The sequence below is a fragment of the Macrotis lagotis genome, chromosome 2, assembly GCF_037893015.1.
Source record: "Macrotis lagotis isolate mMagLag1 chromosome 2, bilby.v1.9.chrom.fasta, whole genome shotgun sequence".
In the NCBI taxonomy this organism is placed as follows: Eukaryota; Metazoa; Chordata; class Mammalia; order Peramelemorphia; family Peramelidae; genus Macrotis; species Macrotis lagotis.
Genome location: NC_133659.1, coordinates 228,402,254 through 228,428,932, shown reverse-complemented (window position 1 = coordinate 228,428,932; position 26,679 = coordinate 228,402,254). Strand labels below are relative to the sequence as shown.

Sequence of the window (26,679 nt, the reverse complement as noted above, 5' to 3'; positions counted from 1 at the left end):
AGTGTAGTGTGTCTGTATGGAGTCAGGTGAATATAGAAATCTAGCCTACACAAAAGGGAGATAAGAGATATGGGGAAGAAGAGGGAATGAAGATATGGGGAGAGAGAAATTTGAAGGAAGAGAGACTTTTTTATAAAAATAGTTTATTTTTCTAATGCCATACAATAGTAGTTTTCAACAATCATTTCTTGTTTTTTCTTTTTTAACTTCTAAATTTATCAATTTGTTTACTTTGAATTTTACAATTTTTCCCCTAATCTCACATCCCTCCCCGCCCCCCCCCCCCCCACAGAAGGCAATTTGTCAGTCTTTACATTGTTTCCATAGTATATATTGTTCCAAATTGAGTGTGATGAGAGAAAAATCATATCCTTAAGGAAGAAATATAAAGTATAAGAGATAGCAAAATTACATGATCAGATAATGGAATTTTTTAATTAAAAGTAATAGCCTTTGGTCTTTGTTCAAACTCCACAATTCTTTCTCTGGATGCAGATGGTATTCTCCATCGCAGATAGCCCAAAATTGTCCCTGATTGTTGCACTGATGGAATGAGCAAGTCCATTAAGGTTGACCATCATCCCCTTGTTGCTGTTAGGGTATACAATATTCTTCTGGTTCTGTTCAATAATCATTTTTTGCAAGGTTTTTCATTTTACATTTTTCTCCCTCCTCCCCCCAACAGAAAGCAATCTAATATAGGCTATACACATATAACCATGCTAAACATAGATCCATATTAGTCATGTTGTGGAAGAAGAATCAAAAGCAAAGAGGAAGGACAGGATAAAAAGAGCTAAAGGTATACAGAGGAAAACTGGATGGAGGGAGATAAACAATGATCATAACTATGAATGTGATTGGGATGAGTTAACACATAGAATAGAAGTAGATAGCAAAATAGATTGTAAAACAGAATCCAACAATATGTTATATAAAACATTTGTAGCCAAAAGACACAACCAGAGTTAAATGAAGGATTGAAGCAGAGTCTATTATGCAATCACTATCTCAGACAAAATGAAAGCAAAATTAGACCTAATTGAAAGAGAAAAGCAGAGAACCTATATTTTACTAAAAGCACCATAGACAATGAAATAATATTGAAAAATTTACAGCAAGTTTCTCTAATAATGTTCTAATTTCTCAGATTTATAATTCTCAAATTTAATTAAAAGACCATTTTCCAATTGATAAATGGTCAATTTTCAGAAGAGAAATTAAAGCTATATATACTCACATTTTAAAATGCTTTGGGGGGGGGGGTGGAGCCAAGATGGTAGCATGAAGGCAGCATTTTCCAAGAACTCCAATCCCCTAACTCTCAAAAAACAAAGGATGGCTCTAGACAAAATTTGGCAGGGCAGAACACACAGAAAGACTGAGTTCAAGATAACTTAGAAGTTGCATGGGAAAGGTGTGTTTCACCAGGACCAGGGGTTGGAAAAAAAAGCTGTTGTGTGCAGCCCAGCCCAGGGAAGTCCAGCCCAGCGTAGCCCACAGATCGCCCACAACAGCTTGAAGGGGCAGTGAGAGAACTTTGCTGCACCTGGGTGAGTGTGGAATGAGGAGCATGGGCTGCAGAGCCTGCAGTGAGAATCGGGAGAAAGTAGTCTGCATCTCCAGAGACAGTAAGGGAAGTCTGCAGTGATTTCTCAGCTCTCCCTGGGGTAGGACTCTCCTGTTTGCCTACACTCACATATTGCAGTTTGGACCTCCATACTAAGATAGCTGGATCCACCTTATAGCCCCAGGGCAGAGGGCAGTGCTGTGGTCATCTACATATCAAAGCAGGGCTAGAATGCATAAGACCTTGAAGGAATAAAGGTCCCAGTGGGGTGTCCCCCTCCCCCAAAATAAACAACCCCAAAGCCTTGAAAGTGCTGTAAATTAGCCTTGGGCTGAGGAAATGAGTAAACAACAGAAAAAGAAGAATCTGAACATAGAGAATTACTTCAGTCTCATAGAAGATGAAAACACATTCAGATGATGACAAAATTGAAGCTTCCATATCCAAAACCACCAAGAGAAATAGAAAATGGGCTCAGACTATGGATGAGCTCAAAAAAGACTTTGAAAAGCAATTAAGGGGGCAGCTAGGTGGTGTAGTAGATAAAGCACCTGTCCTGGAATCAGGAGTACCTGGGTTCAAATCTGGTCTCAAACACTTCATAATTACCTAGCTGTGTGGCCTTGGGCAAGCTACTTAACCCCATTTGCCTTGCAAAAATATAAAAAAAAAGCAATTAAGGGAGGTGGAGGAAAAATTGGGGGGAGAAATGAGAGTGATGCAGAAAAATCACGAAAACCAAATCAAAAACTTGGTGAAAGATATGCCAAAAAATACTGAAGAAAACAATATGTTAAAAACCAGTTTAGTCCTAATGGAAAAAGCCAAACAAAGGGCAAATGAGGAGAAGAATGCCTTAAAAAGCAGAATTGGCCAGCTGTAAAAAAGCTCTCTGAAGAAAATAACTCCTTCAAATGCAAAATGGAACTAAAGGAAGCTGATGACTTTGCAAGAAAGCAGGAAGAAATAAAACTCTTCCAAAAAAGCCAAAAATTAGAAGAAAATGTGAAATATCTCACTGGAAAAACAACTGACCTTGAAAACAGATCCAGAAGAAATAATTTGAAAATTATTGGGCTCTCTGAAAGCCATGACCAGAAGAGCCTAGACTTCATTTTTCAAGAAATAATACATCAAAATTGCCCTGAGATCCTAGAAGCTGAAGGTAAAATAGAAATCGAGAGAATTCACTGGTCACCCCCTGAAAGGGATCCCAAAAGAAAAACTTCCAGGAATATTATAGCCAAATTCCAAACTCCCAAATCAAAGAGAAAATTCTAAAAGCTGCTAGAAACAGACAATTCCAACTACTGAGACTCCATAGTCAGGATTACACAGAATCTGGTAGCATCTACATTAAGGGCTCTTAGGGATTGGAATATGATATTCTGGAAAGCAAAAGATCTTGGTGTGCAACTGAGAATCAACTACCCAGTAAAAATGAACATCCTCTTTCAGAGGAAAAGTTGAATTTTCAATGAAACAAGGGACTTTCCAACTTTCCTATCTAGACGACCAGAGCTGAACAGAAAGTTTGATCTCCAAGTACAGGATTCCAGTGAGCCATAGAGGGAGTGGAAGAGAGGAACTAACTATGAGGAACTTGATGATGTTGAACTGTTTGTATTCCTGCACAGGAAGAAGAACTTGATAACTCATATGAACTTTCTCATTTATAAGAGCTGCTAGAAAGAGCATATATAGATAGGACATAGGAAGGAGCAGAATATAATGGTATGATGTGGTAAAGGGATGGAGTCAATGGGCGATGGGGGAAAGTACTGGGAGGAAGGAAAAGGAGATGATGAAGAAGCTGAGAGATTTCACATAAGTCAAGAAAAAGCTTTTTCAATGGAGGGGAGGGGGGATGGCAAGGGGGAATGAGTGAGCCTTCATTCTCATTGGAAATGGCTCAGGGAGGAAATGACATACACACTTAATGGGGTGAGAAAATCTGTCTGGCCCTGGAAAAGGATGAGAGGAAAAGGATGGGATGAGGGAGAATGGGGGGAGGAAAGGGGGAATAGGTGATAGAAGAGAGGGAAGATAAAGGGAAAGGGTACTCAGGTGCAACACACTTTTGGACAGGGCCAGGATGAAAGGAGAGAGAGAAAATAGAATACATGAGAGTAGGGAGGAATAGAGTGGAGGGACAGTTAGTAATAGCAACTGAGGGAAAAATATTGAAGCAGCTTCTCTAGTGGACTTATGATAGGGAAACTACTCACCCCAGAGACAGAGTCATTGAAATCTGAACACAGACTGAAGTACAATTTTTTTTTTCTCTCTCTCTCTTCTTGAGTTTTCCTATCTTCTTGGGGGGGGGGGCTATGTTTATTCTTATGTTTACTTTTATAACATTCAATTTACATCAATGTATGACATGGAAACAATGAAGAGACTGTTAACCTTCTGGGGGGAGAAAGGGAGGAGGGGGATGAAATTGTAGAATTCAGAGCCTTGTAAAAACTAATGGGTACATATTACTACTGTATATAATTGGAAAACAAATAAAATGTTAAAAATGAAAAAAAAATAAAATAAAATGCAATGCTTTAAATTGGAGGGTAGAGTCAAAATGGTAGAGAAGAACTTTCTTAAGCTCTCCTAGATTTCCCTCATAAACAACAATAATTTGGGGGTGACAAAATCCACAAAAGAACAGAGTGAAGCATCTTCCAGCAAGGCCTGTCTTGGGTGAAGCATGAGTGTGCCCAGGGCAGGATCAGAAAACTTGGGGCATGGGGGAGGGATAAGGTAGGAACCAACTTGATGTTCTCAGCTACAGGAGAGATCTCCAGTGAGGCCCCTGGAATCTGGGCTCAGCAGCTTAACTGCACAGCAGGCCAGATGGGAGAATTCTAACACAGGTTTATCTTGGACCCCCATTCAGCAGGTGCTACTTGACAACTCAGCCCAGAGGACAAGCCCCTAGCATTCTCAGCACATAAGGCCTAACCCAATGTGCAAGCTACTGGTATTCTAATGCAGATTGTCCAGGGAGCAAGCTCCATCTTCTAGCATTCCTAACTCAGTCAGTTCAGTGAGCAACCCCCTGAGGTTCCCAAAGCTGAGGATGCCAGATCAGTGAACAGGTATTGTATGGTTCTGAACACCTCTGTAAGCAGGCTTCTCCTCCAACACAAGAACCTTGGGATAGTGCTCAGTAATATAACTCAAAATGAGTAAGGAAAGTCAGAGAAAATCAGGGTCTATAGAAAGTTACCTTGGAGATAAGTATGAGCAAAACATAATCTCAAAAGAGGATGGCAGGAAAAAGCACTACATGTGAAGTTGCAGTGGAGAATATGAATTGGTCACCAGCTCAAAAAGACTTTTTGGAAGTGCTCAAAAAGGATTTTTAAAAATCAATTAGAAAATTTGGGAAAAGAAATGCAAGAGAAATTCAACATCTTGCAAAAACATGCACAAAAAAAATGACAGGAAAAAATAAATTCTGTAAAGATACAATTGGGCAAAGGAAAAATAAAATGGATCAAATGAAAAAGGAGATGCAAAAGCTAATTGAAGAAAATAATTCTTTGAAGAATAGGTTGGAGCAAATGGGGACTAATGATGCCATGAGACTTCAACAATCAGTTAAGCAAAATCAAAAAAATGAAAAAATAGAAGAAAATGTATAATACCTCAATGGGAAAACAACTGACCTGGAAAATAGATCAAGAAGAGATAATTTAGGAATTATTACACTACCTGAAAGCCATGATTAAAAAAAGAACCTGAACTGCATCTTTCAAGATATCATCAAGGAAATTTGCCCAAATAACATCAAGGAAAATTGCTTTGATATCCTAGATCCAGAGAGCAAAATAGTCATTGAAAGAATTCACCAGTCACTTCCTAAAAGGGATCTCCCAACTGTATGTCAACAAATTTGACAATCTCAATGAAATGTTTGAAAATTTACAAAAATATAAAGTGCTCAGATTAAAAAAAGAAGAAATGAAATACTTTAAAAAACCCATTTCAGAAAAAGAAATTGAATGAACTCACTAAGAAAAGATCTCCAGGGCCAGATGGATTTACAAGTGAATTCTACTAAACATTTAAAGAATAATTAATCCCAATTCTACATAAATTATTTTTTATTAAAGATTTTATTTGAGTTTTACAATTTTTCCCCAAACTTACATCCCCCCCCAAAAAAAGCAATCTGTCAGTCTTTACTTTGTTTCCAAAGTTGTACATTGATCCAAATTTAGTGTGATGAGAGAGAAATCCCATCCTTAAGGAAGAAACAAAAGGTATACAAGATAACAAGATCAGACAATAATATATCTGGTTTGTTTTTCTAAATTAAAGGGAATAGTCTTTGAACTTTGTTCAAAGTCCATGGCTCTTTATCTGGATACAGATGGTATTCTCCATTGCAGACAGTCAAAAATTGTCCCTGATTGTTGCACTGATGAAATGAGCGTGTCCATCAAGGTTGATCATCACCCCCATGTTGCTGTTAGGGTGTACAGTGGTTTTTCTGGTTCTGCTCATCTCACTCAGCCTCAGTTCATGCAAATCCCTCCAGGCTTCCCTGAATTCCCATCCCTCTTGGTTTCTAATAGAACAATAGTGTTCCATGACATACATATACCACAGTTTGCTAAGCCATTCCCCATTTGAAGGACATCTACTTGATTTCCAATTCTTTGCCACCACAAATAGGACTGCTATGAATATTTTTGTACAAGTGATATTTTTACACTTTTTCATCATTTCTTCAGGGTATAGACCCAGTAGTGGTATTGCTGGATCAAAGGGTATGCTCATTTTTGTTGCCCTTTGGGCATAGTTACAAATTTCTCTCCAGAAAGGTTCAATGAGTTCACAGCTCCACTAACAGTGTAATAGTGTTCCAGATTCCCCACAACTCTTCCAACAATGATCATTATACTTTCTGGTCATATTGACCAGTCTGAGAGGTATGAGGTGGTACCTCAGAGAAAATTTAATTTGCATTTCTCTAATAATTAATGATTTAGAGCAATTTTTCATATGGCTATGGATATACAAACTATTTGAAAACATAGATGACATCAATATGGTGCTGATACCTAAACCTGGAAGAGTCAAAACAGAGAAAGAAAAATTATACATAAATTTCCCTAATGAGTATCGATGAAAAAAATTTAAATAAAATATTAGCAAAGAGATTACAGCAAGTTATTGCTAGAATAATATATTATGATCAGATAGGATTTATACCAGGAATGAAGGGGTGGTTCAATATTAGGAAAACTATCAGTATAATTGACTATATCAATAATAAATCTAAGAGAAATCTTTTGATTATTTCAATAGATGCTGAAAAAGCTTTTGACAAAATACAGCATACATTCCTACTAAAACTACTAGAGAGTATAAGAATAAATGGAGTTAAAATGAATAACATATCTATCTAAAACGATCAACATACATTACATATAATGGGGGATAAGTTAGAAACATTCCTAATAAATCAGAGGTGAAATAAAGATGTCCATTTTCATCACTATTATTCAATATTGTATTACAAATGTTGGCTTTAGCAATGAGAAAAAATGGAAAGAATTAGAATATGAAATGACAAAACTAAACTCCCACATTTTGCAGATTTTATGATGGTATACTTAGAGACTTCTAGAAAATCAATTAAAAAACTACTTGAAACAATTAGCAACTTTGTTAACAAAGTTGCAGGATATAAAATAAACCCACATAAGTCATCATCATTTCTATATATTACCAACAAAGTCCGGTAGCTAGAGATAGAGAGAAAAATTCCATTTAAAGTAACTGTTGATGTCAAGAAATTCTTGGAAGTCCGCCTGCCAAGACAAACTCAGAAACTACATGAAAACAATTATAAGACACTTTCCACACAAATAAAATCAGATCTAAATAATTGGGTGAATATCATTTACTCATGGGTAGGCTGAGCTAATTATTATTATTTTTATTATAATAAAAATGGCACTTCTACCTAAATTAAAGTACTTATTCAGCATCATACCAAATTACCAAAAAATTACTTTATTAAGCTAGAAAAAATAGTAACAAAATTCATATGAAGGAAGAAAAGTTAAGACTATCAAGGTAATTAATGAAAAAAATGCAAAGGAAGGTGACCTAGCCATACCACATCTAAAATTATATTATAAAGCATCAGTCAATTCAGAACTGTTTGGTACTGGTTAAGAAATAGAGTGGTAGATCAGTGGAATAGATTAGGTGCAAAAGAAACAATAGTAAATGACCATAATAATCTATTGTTTGATAAACTCAAATATTCCATCTTCTGAGATAAGAGCTCACTCTGATTAAAAACTGCTGAGAAAACTGGAAGATAGACTACAGAAACTAGACATAGACCAAAATCTCACATCCTATACCATGATAAGCTTGAAATAGGTGCAGGATTTAGATTGAAAGGTGAAACCATAAGCCAATTAGGATAATAAGGAATAGTTTTTCTGTCAGATCTATGGAAAGGACAGGAATTTCTGACCAAAGAAGAGATAGAGGACATTATAAAATGCAAAATAGATATTTTGATTTCACTAAGTTGAAAAGTTTTTGCTGCAATAAAACCAATGCAACCAAGATTAAGAGGAATGCTGTAAATTGGGAAACAATTTTTACAGCTAGTGTTTCTGATAAAGGACTCATTTCTAAAATATATAGAGAACTGAGTCAAATTTATAAGAATAGGGGCAGCTAGGTGGAGCAGTGGATAGAGCACCGACCTTGGAGTCAGGAGTACCTAGGTTCAAATCCGGTCTCAGACACTTAATAATTACCTAGCCATGTGGCCTTGGGCAAGCCACTTAACCCCATTGCCTTGAAAAATCTAAACAAAACAAAACAAAACAAAATTTATAAGAATACAAGTTATTCTTCAATTGATAAATGGTCAAAGGATGTAACTAGGCAATTTTCAGATGAAGAAATTAAAGCTATCTATAATCATATCTAAAGATTCTTTAAATCATTATTGATTAGAGAAATGCAGATTAAAACAACTCTGAGGTACCACACTTATTAGAAATGACAAATGCTTGAAGAGATGAGGGAAAATAGATAAATTAATGGGTCTAATCATTCTAGATATAAAAGTGTATATACTCTTTGATCTAACAAAATTCCTACTAGGCCTATATTCCAAAGAGTTAAAAAAAAGAAAAGGACATATATATTAAAAATTATTTATAGCAGTTCTGTTTGTGGAACTTGAGGGGAGACTCACCAGTTGGGGAATGAATGAACAAATTGTGGGATATGATTTCATAACTATTATTCCATATTGTATTAGAAATGTTAGCTTTAGAAATGAGAAAAAAATTGAAAGAATTAGAATATGAAATCACAAAACTAAACTCCCACATTTGTTGTGCTATAAGAACTGGAAGGGGTGGTTTCATAAAAAAAAAAATTGGCAATACCTTGTTGAACTGATACAAAGTAAATTAAGAACTGGGACATCATTATGTGCAGTAATAGCAATGTTATAATAATATTCAACTGTGAAAGACTTTGCCACTTTGACCAATAGAAGGATCCAAGATAATTCCAAAGGAATCATATTTTTTTTTATTTTTAAAGATTTTATTTGAGTTTTGAGTTTTACAATTTTTCTCTCAATCTTACTTCCCTCCCCCACCCCCCACAGAAAGCAATCTATCAGTCTTTATTTTTGTTTCCATGTTGTACATTGATCTAAATTGAGTGTGATGAGAGAGAAATCCCATCCTTAAGAAACAAAAAGTATAACAGATAGCAAGATCAGACAATAAGATATCTGTTTTTTACCCCTAAATTAAAGGGAATAGTCCTTGAAATTTGTTCAAACTTCATGGCTCTTTATCTAGATACAGATGGTATTCTCCATTGCAGACAGCCCAAAATTGTCCCTGGTTGTTGCACTGATAGAACGAGCAAGTCCATCAAGGTTGAACATCACCCCCATGTTGCTGATAGGGTGTACAGTGTTTTTCTGGTTCTGTTCATCTCACTCAGCATCAGTTCATGCAAATCCCTCCAGGCTTCCCTGAATTCCTGTCCCTCCTGATTTCTAATAGAACAATAGTGTTCCATGACATACATATACCACAGTTTGCTAAGCCATTCCCCAGTTGAAGGACATTTACTTGATTTCCAATTCTTTGCCACCACAAACAGGACTGCTATGAATATTTTTGTACAAGTGATTTTTTTACCCTTTTTCACAAAGGAATCATATTTAAAAAATGCTATCCATTTCCAGAGGAAGAATGAACTCTAAGTGAAAATTGAGGTATAATTTTCTTGATTTTTATTAATTCTTTTTTTGCCTTTTTTTCAATATGGCTAATATGGAAATATGTGCTAAATGATTTCACATGTATGATTGACATATTGTTTGCCTCCTTAATAGATGGAGTAAGATTGGGAGGGAGATAATCTGGAACTTAATCATTTAAAAAGTGTTAAACAATGTTTTTGCAAAATTATTTTAAAAAGAAATTTAGTAAAGAAAAAAGTAGTCTTTCACTTGTGTAACAAACAAAAAATGCAATTTCACAAGTATATGAAAAAGGAGGATGGACAGTCAGGTTGGTTGGGGGGGGGGGATGCAATGCTTTTAGTGTATTGCAAGCTCATTGTAAGTCAGCTGTGTGATTTCAGCAGTCAAAAAAGCTAATGACATTTTGTACTGCCCTAAGAGGATGACCCTTCCAGGAATGAGGATGTCTACTCCCTTCGAACGTAAGCCTCAACAAACTTCATTGGATATATTGTGTTCTATTCTGGGTGCCTTTCTTTGAGAAGAACAGAGGCAATCTAGAGAATGTCCAGAAAAGGACTATCAGGATAGTGAAGGGCCTTCAATTGTATCAATTGTAAGAACTCAGGATATTTAACCTAGAGAAGACAAGACTCAAGACAACATGATAGCAGCTTTCAAATACTTGTGACATGGAAGAGGGATTGTACTTGTTCTGCGTGGAAGCAATAGATAGAAATTGCCAAAAGACAAATTGAGATTTGATATCAGGAAGATCCTCCTACATATTAAACTTCTCTAAATGTAGAATTACCTTCCTCAAGTAATGCTGGATTCTTCCTCCTGAGATCCTCTTCGGAAACCAAATAGCTTAACATCTCATGCAAATGATGCTAGAGATTCCTTTCACATTCAACTGGACAAGAAGGTCACTGAAGACTCTTCTAGCTCTCAAACTCTATGATTCTATGAAGATTTAACCTACATAGCTGCAACAGTGATTTTTTTTCTAAAACACAGATCTGACTATCATTTTGTATCAATACAGACTTGTGAAGATTTTGAATACCAAAACTAGCATACAAAGAAACATGGAGTTCAGAAGATAGTTAATCAAATCAGTTTTATGGAAGGGAGATATACAATGAAGCAGTCAGAGAGAATGATCACAACATGACATGTTCCTTTCCCCCATGCTTGCCCTACCTCAGGTAGAATTGGGCACCCAATGAGGTCCCAGAGGGACCTTCTTATCCCACCCCACCCCCCCGCCCCAGACTAGTAAAGTATGAGGATTTTCTAGAAGATTTATATCTGGGTCTAGCAGAACCAGGGATTGAGGACAGGTAGCTAGGAGTCTGGAACTGAGGATTAGAGTATGAGTGAAAGGGAGGAAGTCTCCTAGGAATTGGAGCCTAGAGAATATACAAAAGGGGGTTTGGGGCAGGAAAATTTCTGTGCTTATTCTGATAGAGTGATTCCATTTTCCATAAAGAGCTTAGGAGCTTCCCAGGGACTTCTCCTTAGCAGATCAAAGAGTCTGCTGTATTTCTGACATATTTCCCTACTCATTAAATTCCAATATCTCCTTATTATCTCTAGGATCAAATACAAGCTTCTCTTTTTATTTGGGATCCAGTGTCCTTCCCAACATGGATCTAAACTACGTGTCCAGACTGGTTACTCCCCTTCAAGTTCTCTGTGATCCCATCAAACTGGTTTTCCTTCTGTTTCTCACACATGACAATCCATTTTCACTACCTTGAATTTGATCCCTCTTCAATTCTTACAATTCTCAAAACTTGATTCAAAATTTGATCATTTTTGCACAAGATCTTTCCTGGTCCTTCTGAACCCCAAACTACTATACTTATTTTGCATATGGTATTGCTTTGGTTTATGTTCACCTTTGCATCCAGAAAAGGATAGAGTCAAAAGATCCCCATCTCTATCCACTGAAACAGATTTAGAGCAGGATCTCCTTTATGTTCTCTAGCCCTTTTCTCCTCTTCCCATTGCCAAATTCTAGGAAAATTAAAACGATTTAGCCCGCAGAAGCCTCACCATTCTTCTTATCTACTCTGTCTCTTAGGACCAGATCATTCTTGTAGGGGAAATTAAAGTGATTACCTGAATTCAGCTTTTAAGGTTCTGCTGGTTAGATTTATAGAATCAATCCTAACACTAAAGTGTAGTTTGATAAACTCCCAATGTGGCACACTGATTTGCAAGCTAGAACAAAGAACTTCCAATTACCATATTCTGTGAAATTAAGAAAACCCCTCAGGGTTGTCCCTATAGCTGCAAAGATCATAAGTAATAACTTTCACCTGAAGACAATAGAAACAAAATCATTTATAAAAAAGAGAATGAGACTGCAAGCGAGTAGGGGTTAGGAAAGGGGGTGGGGGGATGTGGAATTTCAATTCTACCTAATTGGGAAAGGTAGGAGAAAAGGAAACCTATAGAAAGTATTCTGTTCACACTTGTTTTCCATGACTTTAACCACTGCTTGGGACTTGCCTCCCATTCATTTAATTGCTAAGTAATATATTTCAAACAAGGAAGCTTGACTGAAAGTTGCCTGTGGGTTTCACTTTACCCTTTGTCACAGCTCTGCCATATTCCTAGACCTCTTAAATCTCACTATTTTAAATCTGATAATGTTGCCTCTATCTCCAATTTGGTTAAGTGTGGGTGGCATGGAGGAGGAGAGAGAATCACATTTCCCAAGATGCATTGCCATTATTCACAACTTAGAATATTCACTTCAAAGGTATATTCAGAACAAACATTTTTCACATCACCTATGTTCTAATTTCTCCCTTGCATCACCTGGATCTCTGTGGGTTGGCAGTGGGGTATCAAATTAGCTAGATTCCTACCTAGCTCTGGTCTTACTAAGCTCCTGTCCAAAAATGGCATCTATGGACGATTCCTCATTTCAGTATCCTTTAGGAGGGGAACCCTCAAAAGTCTTCCTCAAAGTGTAGATGCTACAGTGACTGCACACCAGGGATCTGGACTGAGAGGATATCAAGGAACCCTCTGAAGCTTTGTAATTCAAGAAGTCATAGCTTCCACTCCTCTCACAGTTCCTGAGTTCAAGGATGATCACAGAGGCAAAGATAAAAACAATTTGACAGGACATTTTGAATGCCTCTTTAGCCAATCAAAGAGCTGCAACATACAGTCACATATTATTTGAGAGATTGACTATGAAAATTTGCCCCACCGTTTTCTATATTCTTTCTGTTCCTAGCTACACTGGTTTTATTTAAGTAAGATACTTTAAATTTAAAATAATTTAAATTATTCATTTTACATATTAAAAATTCTCTTATAATACTGTATAAGGAATGATACTGTTGAGTCTCCTTCCTTTACATCTTTTCCCCCCAGTTTCTTTGAAATTCTTGATCTTTTGATCTTCCAAATGAATTTTATTATTATTTTTCTAACTCAGTAAATTTGTTTTTATTTATTTAATGGGGTTGGCATTAGTAAATAGATTGGTTAGGTAAAATTGTCATTTTTTTTATCTTTGGCATATTTTTAAACTGTCATTAATATTCTTTTCTTTTTTCTTTTTTTGTTCAGATCTCTTATCTCCTCTATAACTCTACTTCCCCTTCGTCAACACACAAACATTTACACATTTGGGGGGGGGGGGGGGATGCTTGCCATAAATAAGTAGTCAAGTAAACAAATCTCCACACTGAAAATGTTTGACTTTCTTCACCTTTAGAAATGCCTGCTCTAACATCCAACAATTTGGAGTTATGATTAGTCATTGTATTGATCAAAACTCTTAAGCCTTTCAAAGTTGTTTTCTTTAATAATACTATAGTCATTCTATAGATGGTTCTCCACTTCAGGCAGCTCTTTAACACTTTACTTCTCAATGGATTGCCAGTCTGATACAGTGCTTAGATGCTGGTCCTTGAATCAGGAAAATGGGAACTGACTTACCTCCAGCAGAGAGGTCCTGATCTTAAAATACATTTTCAGTCATGGCCAATGGAGAAATTTGTTTTGTAGGACCGTGAATGTATATATTTTTTAAATTTTTATTTGCTCAGTGTGGGGTGGGGGCAGTGGAAGGAATAGATGAATAAAAGAAAAAAATAAAATGCCTTTGTTATTATTGTTGTTCAGACAAAACTGAGGAAAACAGAACTTAAGTGACTTTTCAAAGTCATATAGCTAGTAAGTGACTGATGCCAGATTTGAACTCAGAAAGATGAGTCTTCCTGACTTTTAGACCCAGCATTGCATCCACCACATTACGTGACTGCCTGTTAAAAATCATCAGGCAAATTAGATTTAAATCCTACTTCTAAAGCTTACTGTCTTGGTGACTATGGACAAGTCATCTAATTTTTTGAACTTCTCCAGGGCAGCAAAATATCATGGAAAAGAAAATCGCTGAAAATGGGATCAGAGGACCTCCCCTCAGTGTCCTAATCCTCTAAATGAAGTGATTTGATTAGATAACTTTTAAAGTTCCTTCAAATTCTAATTGTATCATGCTATGTGGTAGATTGGTTTCTGATCTTTCTAAGAAAATACCAAACACAAATTTACCCCATGTGAGAAGGTATGTCAAAAAACAGGAGCAATTTAATAACTTGAGTGAATAATCAATCTCAGTTTTTCCATGGTAATGAAAGAATGAATAGTATAGGTAGCCTAAAAATCTGTCATTTATATTTGACATTGGACCATATTTTGTACAAACATTTCCTGTACATTCAAACTGGCAACTAGGAGAGGGGACCAGTTAGAAAGAGGGTAGGGGTTCAAGAAGCCAGCCTGGGAGAAGAAAAAAAATGCTGCAGATATTTAAATAATCTGCCATGGATAATTGAGAGGGTGCAGAACATATTTATAGGACCTCATTGATAGCTGCAAGCAGCTGGCAGGGGAGTTTTAAGCTGGAAAGTGGCATGAAACCTGATAAATTCAATTAACTAGAACAGCCTAGGAAAGGAATAGAGTGGAACCATCAGCTATACAGTGAGTGAAATGGGGCAGCATCCTTCTTCAGCTTAATGAAGGAACATAACTCCTTTCATCTATGCTTTTTCCTGCCTTTGAAGAGCCTTTGCACTTCTTTTGCAGCAACTGTTTAGAACTAAATGTAAAACCAATGCAGACTTTGCCAAAAGCTAAGCCCTGGAAATAGGGAGGAGCTACTAGCTTTATCAAGTTCAGTAGTATCTGGGACGATGAATGGTATATAATTGATATCTATAGGCTCATAAATACTCCACAGAAGACAATAGCCCCACTTACTGACAAGAAACCTTATCCTAAAAACTCCATGGCACATTTGTTGACTTTTTCCTATAAGGACATTTTGTTGTACCTAGATTGTTTCCACTTTCTCTTTAAATATAGAAAAACAAGTTCTTATTTTCCATGCTTTACTTTTAATTATGCTTCCCTTTTCTTTATCTGGGCTGAACTCTCTCAAATCTTCATTGCTTTCTCCTACCTTTGCATCTTATCAGAGTCTACTTTGCAGCTGACCCAGGGAAATACTATGAAAGAAAAGTAAATAAACCACCATACCTCCAGTGAAGTATCTGGTTTTTGCTTTTTTTTTTTTTTTTTTTTTAGGGTAATCAGGGATGAGGGAAAAGTAAAGGGAATTTGGGGGTGAAGAGTGATCCATACCCAGACATTATACTTTCCTGAAATGAAACAGCTCTCTCTGGATTTTTAGTCCTTAGACTCAGGACTCAGGAATTTCACACTTCCCCATGTTTTCAATGTTCACTGAATTCTATCCCTACATTTGAAATCTTGAGCTTCCTAAAAATCTTACAAAGGACAACAGATCCTGCTTTGCTCCCTGGATTCAAAGACTTGTCTTCCCAGAATAAAAATTATCTTTCTCCCTTCTTCAGTCATTGCCACAATAACTGGATGCCCAATTCTAATCCCTCTTTTGCTTCTCCTGCCACATATTCTAGATCAGTTCTGGGGACTGATTCCAAGAGCTATATGTTAACGAATCACAGAGTGGAAAGTCCATAGCTTATCAAGGACTTGTCTCCAATATAACCACATAGCCCCATCACACTTTATAGCTAAACAGCCAGACTTCAGAAACTGATGCTGAATGAAGTGAGTAGAACCAGAAAAGCATTGTATATTTTAAAAGCAACATTGCATGATGATCAGCTATGAAGGACTTGCTATTCTCAGCAGTACCATAATCAAAGACAATTCTAAGGGACTTGTGATAGAAAATACCATCCATATTCAAAAGAAGGAACTGTGGAGTCTGAATGCAGATCTAAGAATACTATTTTCAATTTTAAAAATTTGTTTTATATTTAGTGATTTATTTTCCATCTCATGTTTTTTCTTTTTTCTTTTAATTCTTCTTTCACAACATGATTAATATGAGGGGAAAATAACCACATTATAGTTTAACAATCTCCTAAGCTTCCCTCTCCCACTACTAGCCTCCTTTCTTTTATCAGTCTCTAACCAAGTTCCACCTTCCTGCTGACTTGACACTACCTCATAGGTCTTCTATTTTTCTTTACTAAGAAGAAATGCCAATGAATAAGAAACCCCACACTCAAACTTTTTTTGTTTTTCTAGAACAGTGACTGACTTGGTATCAATTGGCTGAGGTCATAGAGGCTGGTGACCTGTAATAACCTTTGTCTTTTAATTACATCAAGGTTTTCCCCAGGGTTCAGCTTCAGAGAAAGCTGAATTTTTCAATAAGGGAAGTAGGTAACCCAATTTTTATATTCTTTGACTCCTTACTTCCATCTCAGTTTCCAAAAAAGTTGCTAATTATAATTATATTTATTATGTCTAGAGTCTAGAATTTCCTACAAAGAAAGGGCATAAAGATCTTTAAAAATCATTGATGCAAATAAAACCAGGAGCAATTTTGTGAAAAAAATTAGTTTGATTTTTTAAAAAGAATGAGGAAAATAAAATTGTCAACACCCAAATAAGAAAGAATTCACAAAAAGAAATAAAGAATATTACTAAAATCATTTAACCCAACTGTGTGCCAATAAAATAGATAAATTGAATACATGAATATTTATAAAAATATAAAATATTTGTTGACAAAAAATTTCCCAAAATTGAAACAATCCAGTATCATAGAAAAAGGACTTGACCAAGCCATAAATGAAGTTCTCAAGGAAAAACATACAGGACCAAAAGAATTTACAAGTAAATTTTATCAATTATTAAAAGAAAAATTAAAACTATTATTACAAAAATATTTTAAAATAGTGAAAAATAAGGTATCTGTCCAAATTTCTTGCCTGCTACAAAGATGCTGTGGGTAATAACACAGGAATTACAAAACCCCAAAGTATAAAAATGTCTCTGGAGGTTTATTGCACTGGAAGGAACAAAAGGACAAACCTTAAAGAAGGGAGAAGGCCTAAAGAATAAGGAAATTTGGGGAGGGAGATGTTGCAAGAACTGGTTGATTAAATATGATACTCTGACCTCAATGACCAAGTTGATCACCAAAATAATGAAACCTTTGAAGTCTCCTAGAACAAATGTTATCACAAAAGATATTCTTGTGGAGGGGTCTTCCAGATGGGAAGTGTGGTAAGGACCTCCTTTAATTGGTGAGCTAATATTTAACCCAAGATGGAGGAAGTTGTGCCTATTTCACTAAGATGGAGGGAGTTTTGCTCAATTTGTGATCTGTAATAGTCCAAAAAGAGTCAAGAAAAACAAATCTGCCAAAAAGTAAGTAAAAATTAAATAGAATATTAGAAAAGAAGAGATAGTTGCATATCAACTATGATTTGGTTGTAACCACGAATGCAACATAAAGAGGATCACAGAAGATTAAGTGGACTTTGTGACTACATAAAATTAAAAAGGCTTTGAACAAATAAATCTAATGTAGCTAAGATTGGAAGAAAAATAATTACCTCAAGTAAAATATTTGCAGCAAGTTTCTCTGATAGAGTTTCATAAAATATATAAAGAACTAATTAAAATTTATAAGATTAAAAACATTCCATAATTGATAGATAGCTGAAGGATTTGATCAGGCATTTCTCAAGGAAAGAAATCCAACTATCTGTAGTCATATTAAAAAAAAACCTCTAAATGACTAAAGAAATACAAGTTAAACTAACTCTAAGGTTCTTCATAATCAAACTGGCAAAGTTGACAAAAATGGATGGGAGAAATGACTATTTTTATTATATTAATAACCAGTTATTAAATTGGGATTGAGGTTTTTCCTCACTATTTTTTCATTCAGGGACCAGTCTTTGCAGGTCATTCAATCAAGTCTCTGGGAAACATTACTGATAGATATGATTGTTTAAATTCTTGGAATACATGGTTCTTTGGGGTTTTTTTTTTTTGCAAGGCAGTGGGGTTAAGTGTTCAAGATCACACAGCTATGTAATTATTAAGTGTCTGAGACCGAATTTGAACTCAGATCCTCCTGACTCCACTGCCATTGTTCTATCCACTGTGCCACTAGTAGCCCCGATATATGACTTTTAATCTTGGGACAGGACTCCCATCCAACTAGAAAACCTTACTTCTCTATAAATGTAAACAGAATTTAGTCTAGGTGAGTTTTTGCCCCAAGCAAATTAAACCCTGATTTTGGAACCCTCCATTAGAATTTAAGGTGACCCAACTTGGGAAGAAGAAAACTAACCAGAGTGATCTGGATATATACATATATACATACATACATACATACATACATATATATATATATGTATATATATATATATATATATATATATATATATATATCTTGTACAGATTGCTTAGAAACAACTAAGTCTTCTGATCAGTCACATTCTCAGCAAAACTAACTCAAGACTTTTAGCTCATCTTCTTTTTGTTTTATTTTATTTTGGGCAATAGGGTTAAGTGACTTGCCCAAGGTCACACAGCTAGGTAATTATTAAGTATCTGAGTCCGGATTTGAACTCAGTTCCTCCTGACTCCAGGACCGGTGCTCTATACACTGTGCCACTTAGCTGCTCCCTTAGCTCTCCTGCTAATTAACATGTTGAGCTTCACCTGACAGGGTCATCTCCTTTTCCAAAGATAATTAAGTATGCAGGAATCTCCATGATTTTATCTTCAGTTACCAAGAGATCACTGGACATCAATCCATTGATTATTTGCTAGTCTAATTAATAAATTAATTACTAATTATTCAGAAACTGTCTTTCAGGCAATTTGTTGCAAGGAAAATGACAGATACGAGAGGGAATGTGGAAATAAGACACATTGGTGTTGACAGAGTTGTAAATTGGAACAACGTTTTGGAAATCAATATGGAACTTAATCCAAAAAAGTTACTAACTAACTAACTATGTATGTATATATGTGTGTGTGTGTGTGTGTGTGTGTGTGTGTGTATATATATATATATATATATATATGTTAATGCAGCAATACCACTACTAGGCCTAGTCTCCAAAGAGATAAAAGAAGAAAAAGTCTTAAATTACAAAAATATTTGCAACAGCTTTTTTTGCAGTAGTACAGAATTGGAAATTGAGTGTGCTTATAAATACGGAAAATTACTTAATAAATTATATATAATGGAGTAGGCATATAGGTATAGGTATATCACAAAGTAATATTATACTAAAAGAAATTAATAGAGTCTCAGAGAAATCTAGGAAAACTTGTATGAATTGATTCAGATTGAAGTGAATATATCTAGGAGAACAATTTTTACTATACCATTAACATGGTAAAAATGAACTATTTGGAAAGAACTAAGAACTCTGATTAAAGCAATTATAAATAGTGATTTCAAAGGGCTAATACTCCTAATAAAAAGATGATGGATAAATATACAGAATAACGCATCGATTTTTCAATTTGGCCAATACAGGAATTTGTTTTTAATTATGATACTTATTTGATATGTGTTCTTTTTTCCCTCCATGGAAAGAAGAGTAAGGAGAAGAAATAAAGTCTTGATAATTGAAAAAATTAATATAAAAAGAATGGATTAAGTTTTTTAAAATACTTTGCACACACACAGACAGGTAATTTATTCTCTACAAAGAAAAAAATTATTAAGCAATAAAGAAACATAGAATGATTACTACTGAATCCATTAACTTCTTGCAACTAGTGGGGGAAAAAACTAAGATTCCAATATTCAAGTCTTATCAGATGAAAAACAGTTCTTGTATGACTCCTAATTAACCAATTCACATGCACCTTCATTGGGAATGGTCCAATCAAAGACTAAAAAGGACTTCTTTCCAAAGCCCTCTTTCTCTAATTTTGGCTTTTTTTAAAAATCACTAGTCAACTATTTCTATACCTGCAACTGATTTAGTAGTGATTTCCTTTAGTGTCAACCTGTTTCCGAATGCCACTGATAACATTCTCATCCTCTTGATCTTTTTGCACCATTTGACACTGTTGACCGTTTTATTTTCCTAGATTCTTAATCTCTCTTCTCTGGATTGCTGAAAATAAGAAATTCATTACCTATAAAGTCTGTCACCTCTTACAAAAACATAAAGCCAGAACATTCCTCTTTCAGTTTTTTTTAGAGCAATTTGTTGAAAAATCTAAAAAAATACAATACTTTCCAATTAGAATGCAAGTATAATTGATTGATATTGGAAAATGTGGAAATGTATAGCATAATTTCCATAAAAACTGCTATGATTCACTGAAAAATAAGGATCATTAGTAATCACTATAGATGATATTCACATTCTCTAAATTTCCTTAGCTTTATGACAAATCTTTATCATCTATGACAAGTCAAAGGTCAAAATTAAAATGAATTAAGATTTGAAAGACATGTAAAATTTACTATTTCTGGTTGGTGGATCTCTGTTTTTTATTATTATGGAAAAATAATCTCACCTTCCCCAAATTATTAAAAATATCACCCCTTAGATCCTTAAAATTTTTCAAGGAAGGAATTTTCTCCACCATTCAAGAGAATAATAATCTTTCAATTCAGAAAAAATTGAACTTTTTCCCCCTCAGTTATATAAAACCTTCTGAGGGGGAAGAAACATTAAGGTCCAAATGTGGTCAGTTCTTATCAGATAAATCTTCCTGAAGTCTGGATCCAAGTTGATACACAAAAGAGATTCCTCACTTTTTGGTGTATCACTGATTTATCAAAGACACAGAGATTCCTGATCCCAGAGGTATGAAGAAGTGACTGTTATTTTTAAAATAATCTCCAATTTTTGATAATGCTAGATGCCTGAGAATGATGTGGAAAATGGAAAACTCAACAAATGTGACAGTAATAGACTCAAACCAAACCTTCTTTGTGTTTCAAAAACAAAAACCATACACTGATCAGAATCCCTTAATCAAGAAGGATGTATTTTGTCAGGTATTTGATAGTGGGTATAATAATAATAATGATGGATTTAACTGACACTAAAATGCCATATCTTAAATAAGTATCAATTATAATAAGATACCTACCTCATACTTAGTTAAAGGAATCATAATATTATGTACCCTATATCCATATTAATGGTGGACCTAGTCTTCAGTCTCTTCCATTCTCTTCCATTCCATTCTTTATTATAGTACCAACCTAATAATTTAAGTTCAGCAGGGGGTATATATATATATATTACTTCTAACAGACACTAGCAGGACTTACCAAAAAACAATATGCAATGGAAGGATTAACAAAATTTATCCACTGATCTTAACCCCACAGGGTCAACTAGGTGGTGAAGTAGATAGAATTTTAGACTTGGAATCACAAAGATCTGAGTTAAATTCTGTTTCGGTCACTTAACTTAGATATATGATTCTGTGTAAATCACTTAATCTCTGCCTCCATTTCTTTATCTGTAAAATTAGGACCATAATAGCATCTACCTCTTAGGGTTTCTGCAAGAATTAAATGAGATAATATATGTAAAATGTTTTGCAAATCTTCAAGTGCTATATAAATATGAACTGCTGTGCTGCTATTATTGTTATTGATGTTATATTTCTGATCTCTCCAGGTCTCAGACCACTTAATAAGAAACATTACCCTACCATCTAGAAGCCAGTATATATAACATTTCCCCCACCACATGAAACTCAATTTTTCCCACAATAAAAGGATCCCCAACCCTCAGTGTGTCCTATTACAGGATTAGTAAGCAACATGGTTCACTTATGGATATCTTTCACATAATAGGCAGAGCCATCAGTGATTGAGGCAAAATGGGATTCCTCAAGAGCTAAATGCTCATAAGGGGGAACCCACTTAGTGAAAGAGGCAAAGCTTTTGGGCTAGGAATGAAGGTCTTAGTCTCTGGCAAAACCACAACCTGTTTGAAAAATAAATTGCTACATGAAAGGCATAGATAAATATTATCTTGAATGTACACTTCCAATTAACAATGGAAACCTTCTATTTTGTAACCTGTTATTCAATGTTCCATCTTGCAGCACCCAATTTATAATGGGCAACCCTAGACAAAGATTAGTGGTATGAACCTATGTCATTTGTCCAAGGAGTATTATGATCTAATAAAGGGCAAGCAACTATTTTTCAGAAGTGGAACAGTTGTAAAGTAACACCACTTCAGGGTGGTTAAGACTGAAAAAGCTTCACAGTTATTTAATCTTGATACTGCTTGAGACTTGTCCAAATCCTTCATTTACCCTAATCCTTAAAGCCAGATAATTACAGGAACAAGAGATTGTTAGACAACCTACTTTATATCTTTTAAGGCCTAACTCAAAAAAAAGTAGACTTTCCAGTAATTTAGCAAATTGAGTCATAAAAATACACAGATGAAAACATGAGTTCTCAAGAATTCAAAGAGTCCAATATGTCTCATAACTTTTCTTTTAGATTGTGGGAAAATGTCAATGGTTTGTGATAAGACTATATTTGGAATCATCTAGTTCTCCCTTTCAGTGCATTTTCCAAAATTTAATGAAATAGACTAGACCCTTATGTTTATTAGAGTATGTTTTCCAAACCTTGTCTCGCATATGAATAACCCATCATGGTCTTTGCTCCCGTGGCTTATCTGTCCCAGTCAAGATTACATCAATAATCAATATAAGAATGAATATCAATATTTGTGGGAAGTAGACCTTCTCAGTTCTCTGTTCATTTAATGGTGCTATTATGTAGGAGATTCAATTAATCATGAGAAAGGATAGAGAAGGATTATCTGCACTGACTCCCCAAAATTCATATTTATGCACAATAAATGGTCTCTGATTACCTATCCATACCTGAGACTCAAATTGAGGCTCAGTCAACTCTGCCTAAAAATGAGTGCACATTTCCTTGACGAAAATTAGAATACTCTGTGTAACTCCTGAGTATCCTAGTATAATAGTATCTTGACTGCCAGTACCTGACAGCCTTATACTGGTACCCCACACCTTCCACTTTTTCAAAAACATAGTGACTTGGGTATTTGTCCCATGTCACCCTATAGTCCTGCAGGTTAACAGTTTGAACATCAAAGAACCTTAGTAGTTGCCTTAGGAGGACTCATCACAATAGTCTTTCAGTTCTGAATACAAAGACTTGAGTGACTTCAAATGATCAGGTAGGATGGAAAATTAACCAAGAGGAATAGGGACCTTTGGGGACATACTAAATTTGTGGTATCAGAAGGACCTTTACTGCCTCAGGTCCAGTTGTTCAGGCTCATAAGATGACCATTAACCATATTATTGCCCACCCCCATATTTTAAAACTAAATCCAAAGTTCTTTAGAGGAAAGTATACCCCACTTAATGTGATAACAGGCATAGTGTCTCTTCCCATAATCCCCATAGTACTTATCTGTGTGTATAGCCCTACTTGTTCAGGGAGCTTCTAGTCCACCCTCTCACTCTAAATTCCCATTTGATTTATACAGATCTATAAAGATTGTCTAGTGGAATCTGCCCCCAAAATTGTATGTAATTTCAAATGAAGCAGTGTAGTCGGGGCGGGGAGAAGAAGACAATTATGAGAAAGGAGCATAATTCGATCCACTAAAAATATCTTTAAAAAAAATATCATCTCCTCTTTTCTGTTTCCCACTGGGGAAACATCTCCTAGACTGGCCACTTCCTGACTTCAGGGGAAGAAGACAACACACAAACATACACACACACACACACACATACACACACAGACATACACATAACACACACACATAAATACACATGCCATTCTATCCCTGTGGTCTCCCTGTCTAAGTTGGTCTGCCTGTGGTGGAGAAGAGAAACACCATTCCATCAGCTCTCCCAACTGGTCCCCTCACCTGAGCTGTCTAACTCATTGAGAGGACCCCATCCTGTAGCCAAATGCCTAGATTAACAAGTGCCCACTTGCTCATATCCTCACCATACCAGAGATTCTGAACCTCTGATTGTCATTATTCAAATCTTGTTCTCCATACTCACTGTCCTCTCCTTTGTTGCCTCCACTCCTCCTCCTATTATATACCTCACTCTCTTAGCATCACTTCCACTGTGTTCCCTGGTGTGCTTGCTCTATAGGTAACAAACTTGCTTTCATCTTAAGTATTTTCCTTTTTTAAATTCATTTCTTCTGGCTTTCATTGAAGCCTGGATCCTTCCTGATGACATAGCTTCCCTAGTCACGCTTCTCAGAACTGATTGCACTTTTACTCTCTTTCTGACTTATTGGTTGAAGTAGGATAATTTGAATACTCTGGAATACCATTGCCATTTCCAAACTTCCTCTCTACTAATATCATGGAGTAAACTCTCCTTATTTGAGAATCCATATCTACCTGATAACTTATATTTGGTCATCCTATTACCCAAGGTTCTTTTAATGTTGCCTAAACTCCATCTCAGCAATGAATTTAACCATGCAGTTATTGCTGAGAAACCCTTGCCAACTAAAGCAAAATACTCTGAGCCAGACCTACCTCAGTCCCTTCCAGTAATTCAAATTTAGGATCAGGCATAATCTGGAGTTCATGAATCTTAAGATACAATTAAAAACTTTGCTTGTTTAAGATTTAAAAGGATTCAATTTCTAATTAAATTGAAATAAACCTTTATTCCCTTCCCCCTTTATATTCACCAAAGTTATCAGCAACATTAAGTTGGAAAGGCATCCCTGAAGGACAATTAGAATTCAGTGAAAACTCAGGGAACAGCATTTCCCCATAAATTGAACCTTTTATTCCTCAGATGGTAAGGTAGTCAAACCAATCATTCAAGTCTTAGTTCCCCAGGTCAACTAAAAACCAAGGATGCTTTTAAAGGGAAATCACTCTAGCCCACAATATATAGATGCCTTTACTACCACAAGAATCTTCACAAGTGAAGGCAAATAAGTCTCCTAGGTCCATGTAGCCTTTAACTACTCTTTCACTTCCTCCTTCTCAGCATTTAATCATGGTACCTAGTTCCTCTCCATTTTTGGCACATTGTCTAGTTGGCCAACAAATCCAGGGAGTGATGTCACTGAAATTTTACTAGAAATATCCTGGTAATGGTGGTCCTATCTAAACAGGTACATTCCCTCCCATTCATAATCATTAATCTAACTTCTTATTTCCCATTCCACTACCTAAAGAAAAATGTGCTAAAGATTAAAATTTGCTGTTCTATCATACTCTGAATACAGTATATATATAATTAGATAGAATAGATTTCTAGACATTGAATTTTAAATTTGTGTCTGCTATCCTGCTATCTTGTCTTTGGAATTTGATGCTTCTGAGGCAGAATGGAATTTCTCTTTTTTTCTTGTACATCCTTTAGATAAACATACTTTTCGTTGTAGTCCTCTATTCTATCATGGAGAAGCATCAAATAAACCAGATGAGCCCATAAATTACAACAAACCATTCCAAACAATAAAGGCAATTTTACTTACTGAACCATTAAATTTACATACTCAAATTAGACCCAATCAGACATCAGCAAGGGGATGTCTTGGGGCCAGACAAATAATGAATTTTGGTAAAGTGCTGCCATGTATTTCCCCACCTCTCACATGAAATTAATGAGGTGCATCAATTTAATCATCATTACAATTACATCTTTATTTAGTTACTTAGTTGAGTTTGATCTGCTGCATGGTACAACCACTTAGTAACCTTTTTGCCCTCAGTAACAGTCAGAAGGAGGACCAGATGGAGAATAGGGCATAAAGTTTCTTGTGGTGATCACCTGGGTTGCTATTATTTTAGGATAAATTATTTTTTGTGGGGGGGAGGATTGTTTTGCCTATTAAGAGATGAAAACAAAAAATAAGAACATAATATGTAAGAACTATTTCAAACAGAGCTTTAACTAGAAAGAGACCAACAGGGTTTTTCCCCAGGCCCATGAAGGAAGTTGGGGGCAGCTGGGTGATACAATGGATAGTAGACCTAGAGTCAGGAAACCCAGAGTTAAAATACAGTCTCAGACACTTATTAACTCTGTCACTTGTCCTACCACCCAGAGCTGTCATTAGGATCAAATGAGAAAATATTTGTAAAGCATTTATCATACTAAATGACACTTAGTAGGCGCTTAATAAAGGCTTACTTTTTTTTATCTCTTTCTCTCCCAATCTTGTCAAGGTAAGAGAGCTTCCTTCCTTTATCAGTAATAATGGGAGGAAGTTCACTCCTTTCAAAGTCAGTGCTGGGGAGGGGTGGAGGGAGCAAGTAATTTCACCTCCTCTTTTCCTTCTCCCAGCTTTAGATCTCTCTCTGTTTCTGTCTCTGTCTCTCTTCTTGGACCAACCTATCCCACCTCAGATGTCTGGGATTGCTTTCCTACATATCATCTGACCTGAAGACCTAGGGGTGGGGAAGGGGGTGGAGTTGAGGAAGGTTTGTTTGGAAAAAAGAAGGCTGGGAAGGGTCCA

The 26,679-nt window shown here is 35.7% G+C and overlaps 1 pseudogene; it reads left to right on the top strand.

Annotated features, from left to right (window-relative positions):
• Positions 1-1,573: 1,573 nt before the first annotated feature.
• LOC141512099 (small ribosomal subunit protein uS2 pseudogene) overlaps positions 1,574-26,679 on the top strand; it is a 109,760-nt pseudogene continuing 84,654 nt past the window's right edge.